The sequence below is a fragment of the Aegilops tauschii genome, chromosome 1 (assembly GCF_002575655.3).
Source record: "Aegilops tauschii subsp. strangulata cultivar AL8/78 chromosome 1, Aet v6.0, whole genome shotgun sequence".
NCBI classification, from domain to species: Eukaryota; Viridiplantae; Streptophyta; class Magnoliopsida; order Poales; family Poaceae; genus Aegilops; species Aegilops tauschii.
The window spans coordinates 13,340,755-13,360,861 of record NC_053035.3 but is presented as its reverse complement, the minus strand read 5'-3'; positions in this window follow the sequence as shown (position 1 = coordinate 13,360,861).

Sequence of the window (20,107 nt, the reverse complement as noted above, 5' to 3'; positions counted from 1 at the left end):
CCACGTCGGTTCTCAGAGGGGTTGCACTGTGATTCAAATATGACCAAAGGCCACCTCCCAATGAGCTCGGCACTTTACCAATCAAATGGGTATCGACAGCTATGTTCTCTTTGGTTCGAATACGACCCATGTTTGAACAGGAAGCCCCCAAGTGACCTTACCGCTTACGGCTAGACTCGAATACGATCATAAGCCGGATCCTCCTTTCAATTTAGCATGTAAAAAATGACACACATAATTGGAGGAGAAAAAGGACAGAGGTCCTGCTTTATTGCTTATCATAATATATACATGGCTGAGATAGGTATGTACACCACAAGAGCCGGTAGCTCAAGTGTAGTAAGGCCGAAGCTGAGCTATGTTCCATGGCCGACGGGTCTCTTCCTCAGACTTACGTGAATCTTTATGCTCCCGAATGTCAATGAGGTAATACGACCCGTTATGCAAGTTCTTACTGACCACAAAGGGCCCTTCCCAAGGTGGGGATAACTTGTGTGCATCTGTTTGATCCTGGATGAGCTGGAGCACAAGGCCGCCTTCCTGGAAGACCCGGGACTTGACCCGGCGGCTATGATAACGGCGCAGGTCCTGTTGGTAAATCGCTGAACGGGCTGTTGCCACATCACGCTGTTCGTCCAACAAGTCCAGAGCATCTTGGCGCGCCTGTTCATTATCCGTCTCAACATACGCCGCCACACGAGGTGAATCGTGACGGATGTCGCTGGGGAGGACTGCTTCTGCTCCATAAACCATGAAGAAAGGTGTGAAGCCTGTAGACCTGTTAGGAGTAGTGTTGATGCTCCATAAGACGGAGGGCAACTCCTCCACCCAACAACCCGGCGTCCGTTGCAAAGGGACCAAAAGCCGGGGTTTGATGCCCTTCAGAATCTCCTGGTTAGCTCTCTCAGCTTGACCATTGGATTGGGGATGAGCTACTGAGGAAACATCAAGCCGGATATGCTCTCGTTGACAAAACTCTTCCATAGCGCCCTTGGATAGATTGGTGCCATTGTCAGTTATGATGCTGTGCGGAAAGCCGAAGCGGAAAATCACATTTTTCATAAATTGAACCGCCGTGGCTGCATCGCACTTGCTAACTGGCTCAGCCTCCACCCACTTTGTGAATTTGTCAACCGCCACCAAGAGGTGGGTCTTCTTATCCTTGGACCGTTTAAAAGGCCCAACCATATCAAGCCCCCATACCGCAAAGGGCCAAGTGATTGGGATCATCCTCAACTCCTGAGCCGGCACATGAGCCCGTCGTGAGAACCTTTGGCAGCCATCACATTTACTGACCAAGTCCTCTGCATCAGCGTGAGCCGTCAGCCAATAAAAACCATGACGGAAAGCCTTGGCCACAAGAGATTTTGAACCGGCATGATGGCCACAATCCCCTTCATGGATCTCGCGCAAGATCTCTTGACCTTCCTCAGGGGAGACACAACGCTGAAACGCCCCTGAAACACTGCGATGATGCAACTCGCCGTTAATAACAATCATTGACTTGGCCCGCCGGGTTATTTGCCTGGCCAAAGTTTCATCTTCAGGCAACTCTCCCCGGGTTATATAGGCCAGATATGGCATTGTCCAGTCTGGTATGACGTGAAGAGCCGCCACTAGCCGTGCCTCCGGGTCAGGGATAGCCAAGTCCTCCTCTGTAGGCAACTTAACCGAAGGGTTATACAGGACATCCAGGAAAGTGTTCGGCGGCACCGGCTTGCGCTGAGAGCCTAGCCGGCTTAAAGCATCAGCCGCCTCATTCTTCCTGCGATCAATGTGCTCCACTTGATATCCCTGAAAGTGCCCAGCAATGGCATCAACCTCGCGGCGATAAGCCGCCATGAGAGGATCCTTAGAATCCCAGGTGCCTGATACTTGTTGAGCCACCAAATATGAGTCCCCGAAGCACCTTACCCGGCTTAAGTTCATCTCCTTAGCCACTCGAAGACCATGGAGTAAAGCCTCGTATTCAGCCGCATTGTTAGTGCAAGGAAACATCAATTGTAGCACATACTGGAACTTGTCACCCCTAGGGGAAGCCAATACAACGCCAGCCCCCGAGCCCTCCAACTGCCTGGACCCGTCAAAGTGAATAGTCCAATATGTATTATCCGGCTTTTGCTCGGGCACTTGTGACTCTGTCCAATCGTTGATGAAGTCCACCAAAGCCTGAGATTTAACAGCAGTGCGTGGCACATATTTGAGGCCATGAGGTCCAAGCTCTATAGCCCACTTAGCAATTCTCCCTGTAGCCTCTCTGTTCTGGATAATATCCCCAAGAGGGGCAGAACTTACCACAGTGACAGGATGACCCTGAAAATAATGTTTGAGTTTCCGGCTTGCCATGAACACACCATATACGAGCTTCTGCCAATGCGGGTACCGCTGCTTGGACTCAATAAGCACCTCACTGACATAATAAACCGGCCGCTGAACCAGATGCTCCTTACCCGTCTCCTTTCGCTCCACCACAATAGCCACACTGACGGCTCGTGTGTTTGCCGCCACATACAGTAGCAGGGGCTCCTTATCAACCGGAGCAGCAAGGACGGGGGGCTCTGCCAGTTGCTTTTTCAAATCCTCAAAGGCGGTATTAGCTGCATCATTCCAGACAAAGTTATCAGTTTTCTTCATCAACTGATATAAGGGCATAGCCTTCTCACCCAAGCGGCTTATGAACCGGCTTAAAGCAGCGATGCGACCCGCCAAGCGCTGAACGTCATTTATACACGCCGGCTTAGCCAGGGAGGTGATGGCCTTGATCTTCTCCGGGTTAGCCTCAATGCCTCTGTCAGAAACCAAGAAACCTAAGAGCTTGCCTGCAGGAACACCAAAGACACACTTGGTCGGGTTTAGCATCATCTTATAGACCCGGAGATTATCAAAGGTTTCTCTTAAATCATCTATCAGGGTTTCCTCTTTGATGGATTTAACCACAATATCGTGCACATATGCATGAACATTGCGCCCGATCTGTTTATGAAGACAATTCTGTGCACAACGCTGGTAAGTCGCCTGTGCACACTTGAGTCCAAAGGGCATAGACACATAACAGAAGGCTCCAAAGGGAGTGATGAACGCCGTCTTCTCCTGGTCCTTAACTGCCATCTTGATCTGATGATACCCGGAATAAGCATCCAAGAAACTTAAGCGTGCACAACCTGCCGTAGCATCAATGATTTGATCAATACGGGGGAGAGCAAAAGGATCAGCCGGGCACGCCTTGTTCAAGTCCGTGTAGTCCACACACATTCGCCAGGTGCCGTTCTTCTTGAGTACGAGCACCGGGTTAGCCAACCACTCTGGGTGAAAAACCTCAACAATGAACCCGGCCGCCAAGAGCCGGGCCACTTCTTCACCAATAGCCTTTCGCCTGTCTTCATTAAACCGCCGAAGGAACTGTCTGACCGGCTTACATTTCGGATCAACATTGAGAGTGTGCTCAGCGAGTTCTCTAGGTACACCTGGCATGTCAGAAGGTTTCCACCAGAAGATGTCCCTATTCTCACGGATGAACTCGATGAGCGCGCCTTCCTATTTTGGATCCAGATTGGCACTGATGCTAAACTGCTGAGATGAATCTCCTGGAACAAAATCAACAAGCTTAGTTTCATCAGCCGATTTAAATTTCATCGCCGGCTCAGCCTCCGTAGTTGGCTTCTTCAGAGAGGTCATGTCTGTCGGGTCGACATTGTCTTTATAAAACTTTAACTCTTCTGTAGCACAAACAGACTCTGCATAAGCTGCATCACCTTCCTCACACTCCAGAGCCACCTTCCGGCTGCCGTGAACCGTAACGGTCCCATTGGGACCCGGCATCTTGAGCTGTAAGTACACACAACACGGCCGTGCCATGAACTTGGCGTAAGCCGGCCGTCCAAATATAGCATGGTATGGACTCCTTATTTTAACCACCTCAAAGGTCAACTTCTCCACTCTGTAATTATTGTCATCACCGAAAGCCACTTCCAATTCGATCTTGCCAACTGGGTAAGCCGACTTACCAGGCACTACCCCATGGAAGATAGTGTTTGACTGGCTGAGGTTCTTATCAACTAACCCCATACGGCGAAAAGTCTCATAATAAAGGATGTTAATGCTACTGCCTCCATCCATGAGTACTTTCGTGAACTTATATCCTCCCACCTGAGGAGCTACCACCAAGGCCAGGTGGCCCGGGTTATCCACCCGAGGAGGATGATCCTCCCTACTCCATACTATGGGCTGCTCAGACCATCGTAAGTAGCGTGGGACTGCCGGCTCAACAGCATTCACAGCCCTCTTGTGAATCTTCTGATCTCGCTTGCACAGACTAGTGGTAAATACATGATATTGTCCACCGCTTAGCTGCTTTGGATTGGTCTGGCAACCCCCCTGCTGCTGTTGGTGACCCTGGCCAGACTGCTGACTAAAGCCCCCTTGACCGTTCTGAGGACCGGAATTTGAGCCGCCCCCAGGGCCATGAAAGCCGCCGGCGCCTGAGCCGCCGGCCCCTGAGCCGCCACCCGGACCATTGTAGTTTTTAAAGGCCTTCATGATGGCACAATCCTTCCACAGATGAGTTGCTGGCTTCTCTCTAGAGCCGTGCCTCGGACAAGGTTCATTCAACAGCTGCTCCAGAGAAGGTCCTGACCCGCCGCCTCGGGGAGGGGGCCTCCCCTTGCGTCGCTGGTTATTACCTTGAGAGTTGGTGTTGGCTACAAATTCTAGGCTGCCATCGGCCTTACGCTTGCCTCCTCCTTGGTTCCCCGGGTTAAACTGGGGACCCTTGCCGTTGCCGTTCTTCTTTCCCTTCCCTGCCCTTTCATCGTCTGAAGGGGGATCCTTGGTACCATCGGAATCGGCGTACTTGACAAGAGCCGCCATTAGGGTACCCATATCGGCGCAGTCGCGCTTGAGCCGCCCAAGCTTCATCTTAAGGGGCACAAAGCGACAGTTTTGTTCCAACATTAAGACTGCAGAGCCGGCATCCATCTTATCTGATGAATGTATGATTTCCTTGACCCGACGAACCCAATGGGTCGTGGACTCACCCTCCTGCTGCTTACAGTTAGTCAAGTCCACAATTGACATAGACTGCCTGCAGGTATCTTTGAAGTTTTGGATGAACCGGGCTTTCAGCTCCGCCCAAGACCCAATGGAATTCGGTGGTAGCCCTTTCAACCAAGTGCGGGCAGTCCCATCCAGCATCATGGTGAAGTACTTAGCCATGGCCGCCTCACTGACCTCCAGGAGCTCCATGGCCATCTCGTAACTCTCGATCCAGGCTGCGGGCTGCAAGTCTGCTGTGTAGTTAGGCACTTTCCTAGGGCCTTTGAAGTCCTTGGGTAGACGTTCATTACGGATAGCTGGCACCAAACAAGGGACACCCCCAGTCCTGGTAGGGATACCCACATCAACAGAGGTCGTCGGATAAGCCGGGGGGGTCTGGTAAGCCGTCAATTGAGGCACCTGCTCCGCCTCTTGGCGTGCCTTGTCCTGGTCTGCTGCGTAGAAGGCTCCGTTATGCGCCGGGCCATGGCCAGGGGGCGGGTCATGGCGCCGGACATTACTTGAGCCGGTTGCTGAGACCATGTGTCGGCTGTAACTCGGGCTCTGACCCGGACGAGGGGTCGAGTGGATCCTATCCCGGCTGTAGGAGTACGCTTCTTGCTATGCCAGCGCCGTCTGCAGGAGTTCCCTGACCCGGCGGGTTTCGATGGCCGCCGGAGAGTCGCCGTCAACGGGGAGAGCCGCCAGTCGTGCTGCCGCAGCCACCATGTTCTCCAGCGGGTTATCATAATGTCCCGGGGGTATTGGCACATACTAAGGCGGGGCAGGGGGCACCTGGGGAGGCCCCATCACTCGCGGCTGAATAAGGGGTCCAGACCCGGGCGCGATGATCCCTGGCGGGTTGCTAGACCCTGCACCCGGCGTGTTGAAGAGATTGCGTGGATCGTAGACCGGCGGGAGTCGAGACTGGGCCTTCTGATGCCTCCTCCTCATGACTTCGTTGGCCGCGTTCCGATCCATCGTGAGCTGGAAGGACTGCGCCTGAATTAGCTGAGTCTGGGTATCAAGAGCCGCCCGTTCCGCAGCCAGCCTGATCCCTTCCGCTGCAAGATCCTCCTTAGCCTTTATCAGATCTAATTTTACTTGTGCCACCTCCGCATCATGCTGGGCTTGATCCGCCGGGTCGACCGTGGCGGTTAGCAGGGCCGTCATCTTGTCCGTGAGATCCATCAGCACCTGGGCCGGAGAAGGCACCGGGTTTCCCGATCCAGCAGCGGGGTTCTGAACAGGCTGCGCACCGGCCATAAAAACTCCAACCTGACTCAGCGGCTCAAAAAGGTCCGGAATACTGTCGCCATCGGAACAACCCATGAGCCTACCATCTTGAAGTTGGTACAACGAGTTTGATTCACCAGTGGCCGACTCGCCGTCAGAGCCGGCGGCCGCCTCATCACCAGACCCGGATGGATCAGAGGGCCCTCCATGGATGCATCCCACAAAAGCGCGCCTTAAGGCAGGCCGGGCCCGGGCGGGTCGTGCGCGCTGAGCCGTTTCGACGAGATCGGCGCAGAAATCCTGCTCGGGGCCCGGCTCGCCAATCTTGCCGATGAAGACATGAATTCCGCCAAAGGGGACCCGGTACCCGTACTCGATTGAGCCGGCGTCGGGGCCCCAGCCCTCGTCGTCGATGTAGAGCTTGCCGCGACGACTCTTAGTCATCCGGCCCACAGCGTATCCCTTGAGCCCATCGAAGCCGCCCTCCAAGAACTCAAATCCACCGTGCGCTGGCCCCACGGTGGGCGCCAACTGTCGTGGAATTGTCTCGGCAGATGTCCTCGAGCTAGGACTTAGTCGTGGAGCCATCGCAGCTAGGAAGCTTAAAGGGGTTATGTGGGACAAGGAACACGGGGATTTATACTGGTTCGGCCTCTTACGGTGAAGGTAAAAGCCTACGTCCAGTTCGAGATGTTATTGTCTAGGGTTACGATCGCCAGGGAGCTAACAACTATGCCCGGCTCTCGATCAGATTGTTGTCGCCCTTAAACTGCTGCCGGGTCCTCCCTTTATATAGGGAGGCTGACGCCCAGCAGCCCTTAGAGTCCCGGCCGGCTCATAAGAGCATCCGGCCCGGACTCTAAACAATACTTGCCTTACACTACAAGTCTACTATAACAATGATTGTAACTACAGGCTTTAAGCCATATCCGGGTCTCAGCCCATCTCTGGCCCATTATCTTGAAACTTGGCTCCGGGCTTCTGGCATCGACCCTACGAGTAACCCGGCCCCTCCTGGCGGGTGACTCTAAGGTCTATATCCTCAACAGGGACCTTTAGTCCCGGTTGGCCAGGCCAACCGGGACTAAAGCCCCTCCCGTCCGCTAGCTATCGACCGAGCGCGCTGGGCCCAGATAGTTGGTCGCGGGTCTCCTCCCGAACCGCAACTAAAGGCCCCTTTTGTCGCGGTTCGATTGTTTTGGGGACTAATGGGGGCGTATGGAAGCCTCTTTTTCTACTAGTGGGAGGAAGTAAGAGTATTGCTTCAAAATAACTCCTCGAGAAAAGTGTAGAAATTTATATAGATTAGACTTCATCTGTTCATTATTAAAACTAGCAATGTGGACAGTGAAAAAGCGTGGGCAGTAATGATATTTGTCAATAGTTCCTTTTTTCATAATTATGTTTGAAAAATCCCATAAAGTTACTGTGTCATCTACTCTAACAATATTCCATGCTGAGTAAATAGGCAATTTTACAATTAATTTAATCCAAGAATAAATCACTAGCTTCGCATTGACAGAAATAAACACATGCTGATATTCAATCATGCAAGCACATACTACGCTAATAGCAGATCCATCTACGTATAACACTAGCATGGCTAAAGCAGAAATCAATAGGAGCGGGATAAACGAGTTATACCCTCCAATAGGCCTGGCAGAGGCCGCGGCGGCGGAGCTGGCAGGAGCGGCAGCCTTCTTCTCGGCCTCGAGCATCTCGGCTGGCACGGTCGGCGTCGGTTGGCTGAGACATGGTGATGACGAAGGCGTATGGGAAGCAGTGGATGGGTGGCGAGCAATCGCGTAGTCGCCTCCCAAAAAATCGAATCGTCCCTCTCATGTACAGGATCCGCACACACAGGTTTCGGAGACATGCTCGCCCGTCAACCGTGTACACGGTGAATGGCATGGAGTCACCGGCGGCAGCAGCAGCAAAGGAACGGCGTGGGCGTGGAGGCATATGTGGTCTGATTCGCACGGCGACTAGGGTTGGCAGACGCCCCACATATATATGCGAAGCCGCGTGGAGAGACGTGGGCTGGACCCACGTCTGAGTCGGTAACAGCCCACGATCTGACGTTTCAGATCATGGTCCACCTGTCAAAGATTTTCCGTTACTGACCGGCAAAGCAAAAATAAGCGCATAAGTGTGAGCTCGGCTCGGCTCGGCTCACTCCCGTGGCGGGGTGGGCGGCGGTGGAGGAGCGCTCGATGACCTCCTCTGTTCTCAAGCTCCAATAGCATGTGGAAGAGAATCCCTCATAAAGTGGTCCAACTCCTCTTCCAACGGCAAGGTGGGACTAAACTTTCCACTACACCTAGTGCCATATAACCCACATTTTTATTGAGCAAACCATATAACCCACATGGGTCCTTAGAGATTTTATGAAATTGTTAGATGAGCCCAAGGCCCACCCTAATATTTCAACATTCCATAGTTACATTGTCATATTTTGATAAATTTAGTGTATTTTTTGTAAATAACATAATTGTGTATAAAATCATAATATATCTCTTTCCCAAAAACTGTAAGCAAAAGATGTAAACAGTTAGAAAGTATTGGTTACCAAAGAAATATGGAGAACAGCTGATTCAAGGACATACATTTTTGTGCATCTTTTCACTTTGGATTTGGAAGTGAATATCAGAACCATAAATACATACACTTGTTAGTGACACGTGCAAGAAGCGAATATTAATATTTGATCCACTAATATTTCTCTTTTTTTTTAATATCTTCCCACTCATGCTATTCCACTCAACCGCAAATACTCTGGTTCTTTGAAAGCTCTATGATGCTACACCATTGGAGGGATTTTTTCTTTTTTTGAAAAGGACGATTACCCCGGCCTCAGCCTCAGGATGATGCATACAACCATATATTATTAATAATGGAAAATTTAGCAGCCAAGCAACGTCAATCCGGAAAAAAAGCTAAAAGAAAACCTGAGGATGCATGCCTCGCAACAGTAGCTCCACCAGATAGCCACTAACCCTATGTTATAAGACGACATCGGAAACGAAAAATACACAAGTTCTAGACTACGCCTTCAACAAGGAATCGTCGCGCATGCACCAATGATGGCGAGTCCAATACCAGGTTGAATTCTGGATTCTCATTCCTGAAGCCAAGCTTTAATCCACAGCCTTCAGTAAGGTCACGACGCAGCCGCGTCAACATAGCCAGATCGGAATTCTTGTGTCTCCACCAGAGTGCATAAACTCGTCGTTGAAGCCATATGTACCATCATCGCTTATCTGGCTACAACGCCTCGATAGTCAGATACCTCTAGAGAAGACACCTGAAGACAAAGGCATCCCATACCACCTGCCTCCCGGTACTGTCGCGCCACCTTTGATCTAGTAGCAACATGCTAAACCTGACACCTCTGCCAGAGCCACCGTTCAACACCAGCCAGGAGCAGGCATGACTTGACGTGTCTGCATTAGACGTTGTGCATAGCATCCACCGATGGCTTCACCTGCCGGCGACAGACATTGGTTGACCCCTCCGAAAGAGGTGCATGTGTCACATGCTGAGCCGCATAAACCCTATCTGTTGATGGAGGGGCTGTCGCATACTGCCGCCGGCCTTAGAAAGGCCATCACTAGCTCAAGATCTAGTCTCTGAGATGCCCACACGTCCACGGAGTCCGCCGCCGTTGAAGAAGAGGGGACACTGCCCCGATTCCTCACTCTATAGGTAGAACCCACCATCGCACTAGCCACTGTCGTCGCCCATACAATGGCAACCGCAGTCGCGATCATCATATCCGGGCACAAGGGCCTCAATCCCTCCCGCGCTGCCACCTGGTCAATTGCTTTGGACCTCCTACCACGCTAATGAGCCGGCCGCCTCCAGATCCGCTGCACACCACAGCCAACCATGATCAACAAGCCCGCCAAACCGAGGAACCGAGCCACCGCGCCATCGGGCGCAGCCACGGCCACAACTGAGGACCCTCGGACCGCCGCCTCGGCATCCGAGCTCCACCATCCGCCCCTACCACCCAGGGCAGCCCGAGCAGCCAGAGAAGGGCCCCGCCGCCACCTTCCCTAGAGCCATCCAGACTTTGCCGGAGGGCGCCTCAGGCGACGGCGAGTGGAGTTGTGGTGGGGGAGGAAGGTGTGGCGTAGGAAGGTGGCAAAGGAGGAGGGATCTGGCGGAGGAAAATGATGAACATGAGTATAACACGGATGTACTAAGTTTTTTATTTGGTTGTAGCAAGTGTCCTTCATGCATATTATCACTATATAATATGAATAATAGGGAAGCCATGCAGAAAACCGACTGACAGCTTTAATAATGGAAAGTGGCTAGAGAAATATTTATGTTGCTACCTAATAGTTGAAGCATAGATTTTGAAATACTATTGAAATTGAAATACTCCAATATGCAACTTTGAAAATGTTTTGAGTGACTAAACTATTTAGACATGAAATCAGATGAGGCGGAGCTTGTCCACGGTGGAGGCGAGGCCTGCGGCGGCATCGAGGATCGGCGCTTCGCCCATGGCGAGCGGCCGGGAGATCAAGCGGGCCGGAGTTTTTTTGGGAAAGGGAGGGAAATGGGATGGATGTGTCACCGACTGGCGGGCCAGTGGTGTGAAACAGAAGAAAGAGATTGGGATTCGGCACAGCCCATAGGGCGGCCGGGGGAGTGTTTATATATGCAGCCTCTAGGGCACGGCATAGCCGAGATTACATAGATTGTTACGAGAGATAAGGAGATAACTACAAACATTAACAGCCTCCTAATATGTAACAATATTCTGTTTAACATCCCCCATCAATCTAAACTTCCCTCAAGAAGATTCAGATTGTATCTATTTGAGACAAACATTGTCTCAGCCAATGGCTTTGTGAATTTATCAGCAACTTGCTCTTTATAAGAGATGAACCGAACATCTAGTGCCTTGGCTGCAACTCTCTCTCGAACGAAGTGAAAGTCTACTTCTATGTGCTTAGTCCTGGCATGAAATACTGGATTGGCAGATAGATAAGTAGCTCCCAAGTTATCACACCACAACACAGGTGATCTTGCCATGAAAACCCCAAGTTCACTAAGGACTGATTGGATCCAGATTATCTCAGTTGTTCCATTTGCAAGTGCTTTATATTCAGACTCTGTGCTTGAGCGAGAAACCGTGGCTTGTTTCCTCGAACTCCAGGACACAAGATTAGGACCAAGAAAGACAGCAAAACCACCAGTAGATCTCCGATCATCACTGCACCCTGCCCAATCTGCATCAGAAAAACAGCTCAACAACATTGAAGGAGATTTCCTTATAGAGAGACCCATGCTCCGAGTATACTTTAAGTATCTCAAAATCCGTTTGGCTGCTGAGAGATGTATAGTTGTGGGTGCATGAAGAAACTGGCAAACACGGTTTACTGCAAATGATATATCTGGCCTGGTAAGTGTTAGATATTGAAGAGCACCAACCAGGCTATGATACTTGGTGCTATCATCTTGAGACAATGGCGACCCACTTTCCTTGGTGAGCTTCTCGGCCGAAGACATGGGTGTGGTAGAGATATTGCAATTCTCCATATTTGCTCGATGAAGAATGTCGCCAATATACTTCTGTTGAGAAAGTACAATCCCCCCTGACGATGATCTCACCTCAACTCCAAGAAAGTAATGCAGAGGACCGAGATCTTTGATAGCAAAGGAAGCCTGAAGATCAGCAAGCAACTTGGTGGTAGCAGTAGGAGACGAGCTGGCCACAATGATATCATCCACATAAACAAGCATAAACATGGTGACACGAGCATGATGAAAGACAAACAAGGAGGTGTCCGCCTTAGATGCCACAAAACCAAGTTGAAGAAGACGAGAACTGAGCCTGGAATACCACGCTCGAGGAGCTTGTTTAAGACCATAGATTGCCTTCCTGAGCTTGCAGAGATGTCGTGGGGCCCTGGGATCCACAAAACCAGGTGGTTGTCCCATGTACACATCTTCTTGAAGCACACCATGAAGAAAGGCATTTTGGACATCCAGCTGAGGCAAACACCACCCACGAGAGACCGCAATGGAGAGAACCAAGAGAACAGTGACCGGTTTGACGACAGAACTGAACGTATCATCATAGTCCAAGCCATATCGTTGTTTGAACCCCTTTGCAACGAGTCGTGCCTTATGACGATCAACTGTTCCATCCGCCTTGTGCTTGAGTTTGAAAACCAATTTGTAGTCAATTACGTTGACATGCCATGGTGGTGGAACCAAAGACCAAGTGCCATTGTGATGAAGAGCCGCAAGCTCGAGTTGCATGGCCGCACGCCACGCGGGAGAATGGAGAGCTTCACGATGATCGGTAGGTTCCCGCGAGGCGAGAAACGCACGTCGAGACGGGTCATACATGACCGTGCCATCGGTACGTTGCATGGCCTTGCGGGTGTTGTCACGTAGGCGAGTCACCATGGTGTGGCCGGGCGGAGCATCGGATCCGCACGGAGCAGAAGATCCAGGCGGGAGATCCTCCTGGGATACCGTACCAGCGGCAGAGCGAGCGGGACCGAGATCCGCCTGGGATCCTGAGCCGGAAGCTGGCGGGGCGGCAGCCCGCCCGGAAGCCACTTGTGGCTCGGCCCGAGGCATGTCAGGCTGGAGGGAGGCCGGCCTAGGTGTGAACCCCGCCACTGGCGCGGGTGGAGCCGCGGGTGCGGGTGGAGAGGAGGCCGGCCCGTCAGTAGGCGCCACGCGGCCCACTGTGGAGGCTGCTGCACCGCCGCTGCCTGGCGCGGGGGAAGACGCGTCGCTGTCCGCCGACAGCGCGGGATCCATGACCGGATCAGCCTCGGATCGGTCACCAGGATCCTCCTGGGATCCCGTGGTGGTTTCACCTGGGATTTTCTGTGCCGTGGGAGATCCTGCATCCAAGTTAGCACGCAAACCAGGTGTACAATAGTTCATGTGGTCATGCGGAAATAATAATATGGCATGTTCGGCTACCCTGGGTGGTATGGGAGAGGGGAGAGGACTAGCGAATGGAAAAACCTTTTCGTCAAACATGACATCGCGAGAGATGGACACGCGGGCAGTGGGCAAGTGTAAGCACTTGTAGCCCTTGTGACGAATGCTGTACCGAACAAAGACACACTGTTGAGATCGAAAAGCTAGTTTGTGTGTGTTGTATGGGCGCAAGTTGGGCCAACAAGCACACCCAAACGTACGGAGAGATGTATAGTCAGGTTTGGTGTTAAACAGTTTTTCCATAGGACTTATGTTGCCAATGACACGACTAGGAAGTCGATTTATGAGGTAGCAAGCTGAAAGATATGCCTCATCCCAAAAACGAAGAGGCATAGACGCATGTGATAACAGAGATAACCCCATGTCAACAATGTGACGGTGTTTTCTTTCGGCAGAACTGTTCTGTTAATGTGTGTGTGGGCAGGAAACGTGATGCATAATACCAAGTTGGCGAAAAAAGGTGTTGCTGAGTTTCTCGTACTCACCACCCCAGTCAGACTGAACACATAGAATTTTGCGAGACAAGAGGCGTTCAACGTGAGCAAGAAAATCACGAAAGACATCAAAAACATCACATTTCCGTTTGAGAAGATAAATCCAAACAAACTTACTATAATCATCAATGAATGATACATAGTACTGGAACCCGCCAGAAGAGGTTTTGGTAGGTCCCCACACATCCGAAAAAATAAGTTCTAAGGGAAAGGAAGAAACACTCAATGATCTAGGGAAAGGTAGCTGGTGTGCTTTGCCTTGCTGACAAGCATTACACACATGGGTCAAAGACCGACTAGCTGAAGCTAGCTTATTTGAAGATAAAACTTGCTGAACAACTTGCGTGGAGGGATGGCCAAGTCTTGCATGCCAATCTTCAGCAGATAACCTAACCGAAGACAAAGCACGAGGAGGTGATGGCCGAATGGGATAGAGCCCATTCTCACATCTGCCTTGAAGTAGAACCCTCTTGGTGATCAAATCCTTCATAAGAAAATGAGTAGGGTAATACTTTAGATAAGCATGATTATCAACGACAAGGCGATTAACGGAAAGAAGGTTTTTGTCAGCATTAGGAACATGCAAGATATTACGAAGTTTCAGATTGGCAGAGGGAGTAGGAAGGATTGCATGACCACGATGAGCTATGTGCAAACCTGAGCCATCGGTTGTGTGGATGTGATCCCTCCCTGGATACTTCTCCCGGATCGTGAGGCGATCGAGGTCGCCGGTGATGTGGTCGGTGGCGCCGGTGTCAGTGAACCAGGCGGGATCTCCTAAGATGGAAGGAGGAGATGCAGCAGCGAGACCAGCCATCTTGGATTGTTGGGGTTGGAAGGCGTGGTTGTAGCGCTGGCCGCACTCCCAGGCATAGTGCCCAGGGCCGCGGCAGAGCTGACACTGGACGCGGTTGTCACTGCAATCGCCGTAGTCGCCGCGGTCACCGCCTTGGTTGCCGCCGAAGTCGCCTTGCTGGCGCGCACCACCACCGCCACGGTTCCCGCGGTCACCTCCGCGAGATTTGTTGTAGCCGCCGCGGTCACCGCCGTTGCCGCGACCCTTGCCGCGGAAGTTTCCCTTGCCCCGATTGGGAGGGTTGTTGTTGGTGTTGCTGTTGGAGTCCCGAGCGACGTAGTTGACGGAGGAGCCGCTGGGATGAAGGCGAGCGGCGTTGTACTCACGACGGCGCTCGAAGGCGATGGCGTGGGAATAAAACTCCCCAAGAGACATGCCATCAAGACGAGTCGTGGTAGCAGTGATGAGTGGCTCGTAGTCGCTGTCGAGACCGGTGATGACAGCGGTGATGATGTCCTCATCACGCATGGCATGGCCGACGGCAGCAAGCTGGTCGGCGTTGGCGCGGATCTTCGCGAAGTAGTCCGCCATGGAGAGGTTGCCCTTCCGGAAGACCGCCATGTCCAGCTTGATCTGGACGATGCTGGCACGGTAGTGGATGTTGTACATCTCCTCGACATGCACCCAGACAGCGCGAGAGGTTTCAAAGCGATGCACCTGCTGCAGCACTTCATCGGAGAGAGACACTAGTAGAAAACGAAGCTTTATCACCGGTTCGTAAGGGCAACCGGCACTAAAGAGTGGAGACTAAAGCCCCCCCCCTAGTACCGGTTTGGCACGAACAGCCACTAAAGGCCCACCACGTGGCGTGAGCTCGCGCTGTGGTATGGGGGACCTTTAGTACCGGTTGGTGTTACCAACCGGTACTTAAGGTTTTTTTTTGAAATTTTTTTCTGAAAATTTTGGGTTTTTATTTTCAATTTTCTGAATTATTTGATGATTTATTCTCTAATCACCCCTCTTAACTACTCAAGTGTGGATCACTCATTCCAAATCGTCTAACTTCCCGGCCGGTCACCCATCCTCTCACTCCCCTAGCCTGAGCATGCTTAACTTCGGAGTTCTATTCCCTCTACTTTTCAAGTCTGCACTTGTTGTTTTCCTGACAAATGTAAGCTGACAATCCTATTAACCCTCAGCAGTTTAGCTTGAGCATTAGGTCACTCGTTTCACCGTTTGAGTTTGAAACTATTATTCTAAAAACAGTAATTATTTAGTAACACTAATATTTTTTGAATAAGTTTGACCACAGTTTGACCATAGTTTGACCAGATTTGACCAAAATTCAAAAAATTGAAATAATTATTTAGTAACACTAATATTCTTGAATAATTATGTAGTAACATTAATACTTCTTGAATAAGTAGTTTGACCATAGTTTGACCAGATTTAACCAAAAAAACTAAAATTTGAGCATATCTTTTTTTCCTTTTTTGAATTTGAGGATTCTAAAAAATTGCAAACAGGCCGTAGGCTGTCAAAATCGTGTGCGGATTTTCGTGCTGAATTTTTTGATATATTATACTTTTTTTCTGACATCGTATGCAAAAGTTATAGCCGTTTTAAATTTTCCCTATACTTTTTGCAAAACATGTCCAAATTGAAGTTTTCAAATTTTCCTAACTAGTAGATGTAGTAATATAACTACCTCTCGAAGGATTTTATTTTTTGAAGTTTTACCATTTTCTTTTGATTTTTTCAAAACTGAAATAGCGATACATGGGGGGGTGGTAGAGTTTGAAAATTGCCCTATAGTCCCGGTTTGTGTCTTCAACCGGGACTATAGGTCAGACCCCTTTAGTCCCGGTAGTCAAACTTTGAGTCTCAACTTTGAGTCACAAGTCCAGAAATCACTTCACAGATTCGAGTTGAGACTCAAAGTTTGACTACTGGACTTGTGAAAGCTACATGTGAAGTGATTTCTGAGGCTCAAATTGTGCAGCGCCTCCATGAACTGGCTCGAGGTGATTTTCAATGGGAGCTCGTCCAGATTGAGGACAATGTGTTTAGGGTTGATTTCCCTTCGGTGGATGATTTGCAGAAGCTGCAGAGTTTTGGGTTGTGTAAGGTGCCGGGTACTAAGTGCATCCTGGAGTTTCACGAGTGGAAAAAGGTGGAACCTAAGGGCAAACCGCTCGCTCAGGTGTGGCTGCGGTTTTCAGGGGCCCCGTCTGAGGCTCTGACAGATGCTCGCGTTGTGGCGAGTTTGGGTATGATGGTTGGTAAGACTGAGGATGTGGACATGGCTTTCACCCGTTCCCATGGGGTGGCTCGGCTCTTAGTGGGTGTTTTGGACATCGATTTTGTCCCAGATATGGTCAACTGGTTCTATGGGGGAGAGGTGTTTCCTCTTGAGATTGAGTTCGAGGATTCGGAGCTGTTTGCCGAGGTGGTTTCCGATGATGTTATGGATTTGCACGAGGGGGATGATGATGCCGGTGCTCGTGGGAACCCGCATAATGAGCCGGGTCGCGACAAGGCCAAGGGGTCGAGTCCGGATGCTCAGTTGCCTGGTGATGGTCCTGGAGTAGAGTCTCCCTTGGACCCGGCGGTACCAATGAATACGCTGAGGTTTGGATCCTTTGAGTCAGCATCGGCTCCTCCCCGGCTCTGGAGCGACAGGGTGGAGTCTGATGATAGCTTTGAGTGTATGCTTCCACCGTTGGAGCTTGATGTTGTGGTTAGTCCTATGGAGGATGGGGTGTTGGGGACGCCCGTGGGAGTGCTCTCTCCTACCATCTCAGTGGTCTCGGGACGACAGGCGTCCACTGACTTGGTGGTTCGGTATGGGGAGGGGAGTCGGGGGCAGGTGGCTCCGGTTTCTCCTTCTCTTCGTCTGGCGCCGGTGGCACCGGTGAAGCCGGTGATGGTCGGCTGTGGGGAGGGCTGCATGGGTCAGGAGGACCCAACCTTCCCCCCTGTGGGGACGCCGATCCAGGTGGGGTCGGCTAGCGCCGGGGGAGGGAGCCCGAGGCAGGCGGCCTCGGCTCTTGCAACCCCGGTTGGGGCACTGCCACCCGAGCCAGTTGCTGCGCTGGGGGGGGGGGGGGCGGGGCAGGTGGCCCTGGCTCTCCCTTCTTCCCCTGCGGTCAGGAGGACCGTCACTCCTTCACCGACGGCTCTACCCTCTACATCGGCAGGGGGGTGGGAGGAGGGCACGGGCAGGCGGCCCCCGCCGTCTCTTATCCGTCTATCCCCGTGGACGTGGATCCCCCGGTGGGGTTTGGGAGCCCGCAGCCACCTCCTACGGTAACCTCGGTTGCTCCTCTGAGGGACTCAGTGCGAGGCTTTACCATGGAGGAGGTCGTTGCTTTTGGCGGGATCCCAGACCCTGCCTCGATGGGGAGACGGTTTAGTGAGCGCGTCCACGAGCTTCCGGAGGTGGATGATATGCAGCAGCGGTGCGCTATGAGGGCCGCCAAGCTTCAGGACGCTGCTATTTCTGCTGGTATGTCCGTCAACATATCTAATTCTTTATTGCATTTTTCTAATGAGGAGATTATAAATAATGCAAACCAATTGGGAGTTTCACTCGGGGATACATATAGTGAGGTTTCCAATTTGGTGAATGATTTGTTAGATTTGGAGGCGGAGCGTGCCTTAGAAACTATTCGTAATATTGCAGCGGTTAAACCAATGAATGACAATGAGATTGATGCATTAGGGGTTAGAGTGCTCGATAATATGTGTGTGGATCTAGCACCATCCAATCATGAGTTTGAGGATGATGATATGCCCATAGAGAATGCAGTTTTTTGTTCCGCTGAGCCCGGTTATGAGGATCGGGAGTCAGGACCTAGTAAACCCAAGCGTAAGTGGAAACGGAAAATTTACCCCGATTCTGCAGTTCGTCGGAGTGCTAGGATTCGGACTACTAAAAAATTTCATGATGAGTGATTAAAGGAATCTTTTGGAATAGCAGAGGTCTGAAAGACTTGGCTAAAAGAAGGATTCTTGCTGAGGCATCTCTGGAGCATCGTTTAGATTTTATTGCTCTATCAGAAACTGGTAGAGACAACTTTGCGCCCCAGTTCCTTTCCTCTCTTACGGGTGGTGTTGATTTTGATTGGCATTGCCTCCCTCCGCGAGGAAGATCGGGTGGTATCTTGCTGGGTGTGAGATGTGATTCGCTCGAGGTTCGGAGTGTAGTGATGGGCGACTTTGCGGTTAAGTTTCGAGTCAGGTCTAAGGTTGATGGTTTCAACTGGGCTTTAGTGGCGGTTTATGGTGCCGCACAGCCCGAGCTTAAACCGGAATTTTTGGCGGATCTTGTTCGGATTTGTGGGTCCGAGCTGCTTCCAATCTTAGTTGGGGGTGATTTCAACATCATTAGGAGGAGAGAGGAGAAGAATAATGATAACTTTGACGGCAGGTGGTCGTTCATGTTCAATACTATTATTGAAAGCTTGGATCTGAGAGAGATAGAGCTTTCTGGTATAAAGTTTACCTGGGCTAACTCTTTGCCCAACCTGACTTACGAAAAGCTTGATCGCGTTCTTGCGAGTGTGGAGTGGGAACAGAAGTTCCCGCTTGTGACGGTTCAAGCTCTTTCACGGGGTTTTTCCGACCACACACCCCTGTTCGTTGACTCAGGGGAGCCGAACCACGTGGGAAACAAAAATACCTTCTTTTTTGAGATGGGCTGGTTCGAACGCGAAGGGTTCCTAGACCTGATCGCTAGGGAATGGGCGAAGGGTGTAGGCGGTAGGACCGCGGTCGAGCGTTGGCAAAATAAGATTAGGAGCTTGAGAAGTTTCTTATGGGGTTGGGCTAAGCACCTTAGTGGGGTATATAAGGTTGAGAAGGACAGGCTCCTCTCTCTTATACAGAATCTGGACATTAAGGCTGAATCCACGATTTTGATGCCTGCTGAGTGCCAGGTTAAAACTGACGCAGAGAAGAGGTTGAAAGAACTTCTCCGCGAAGAAGAATTGAAGTGGGCTTTGCGGGCTAAGGTTCGCAAAGTGGTCCAAGGGGACGCGAATACTCAATTCTTTCATCTGATTGCTAATGGTAAGCACAGAAAGAAGAGAATATTCCAACTTGAACAAGATGAGGGCACTATTTTAGGACAGGATAACCTGAAAACATATATAACCGAGTATTATAGGCAGTTGTTTGGACCTCCGGAGGATAATTGTGTATCTCTCGATGAGTCCAGAACTGAGGATGTGCCTCAACTTTCGGCTGCTGAAAATGATATTCTGGTTGCTCCATTTTCGGAGAAGAAGGTGTTTGATGCTATAGCACAGTTGAAAAATAATAAGGCTCCTGGACCGGATGGATTTCCGGTGGAGTTCTACAAGAAGTGCTGGCATATTATTAAGGGGGATTTGCTACCTATGTTTCATGATCTGTTCTCTGGACAGCTTCAATTATTTCACTTGAACATTGGAACTATCACACTGCTTCCGAAGAAGACAGATGCTGTGAGAATTGAGCAGTTCAGGCCGATCTGCCTTCTCAATGTTAGTTTTAAAATTTTTACCAAGGTCGGGACTAATAG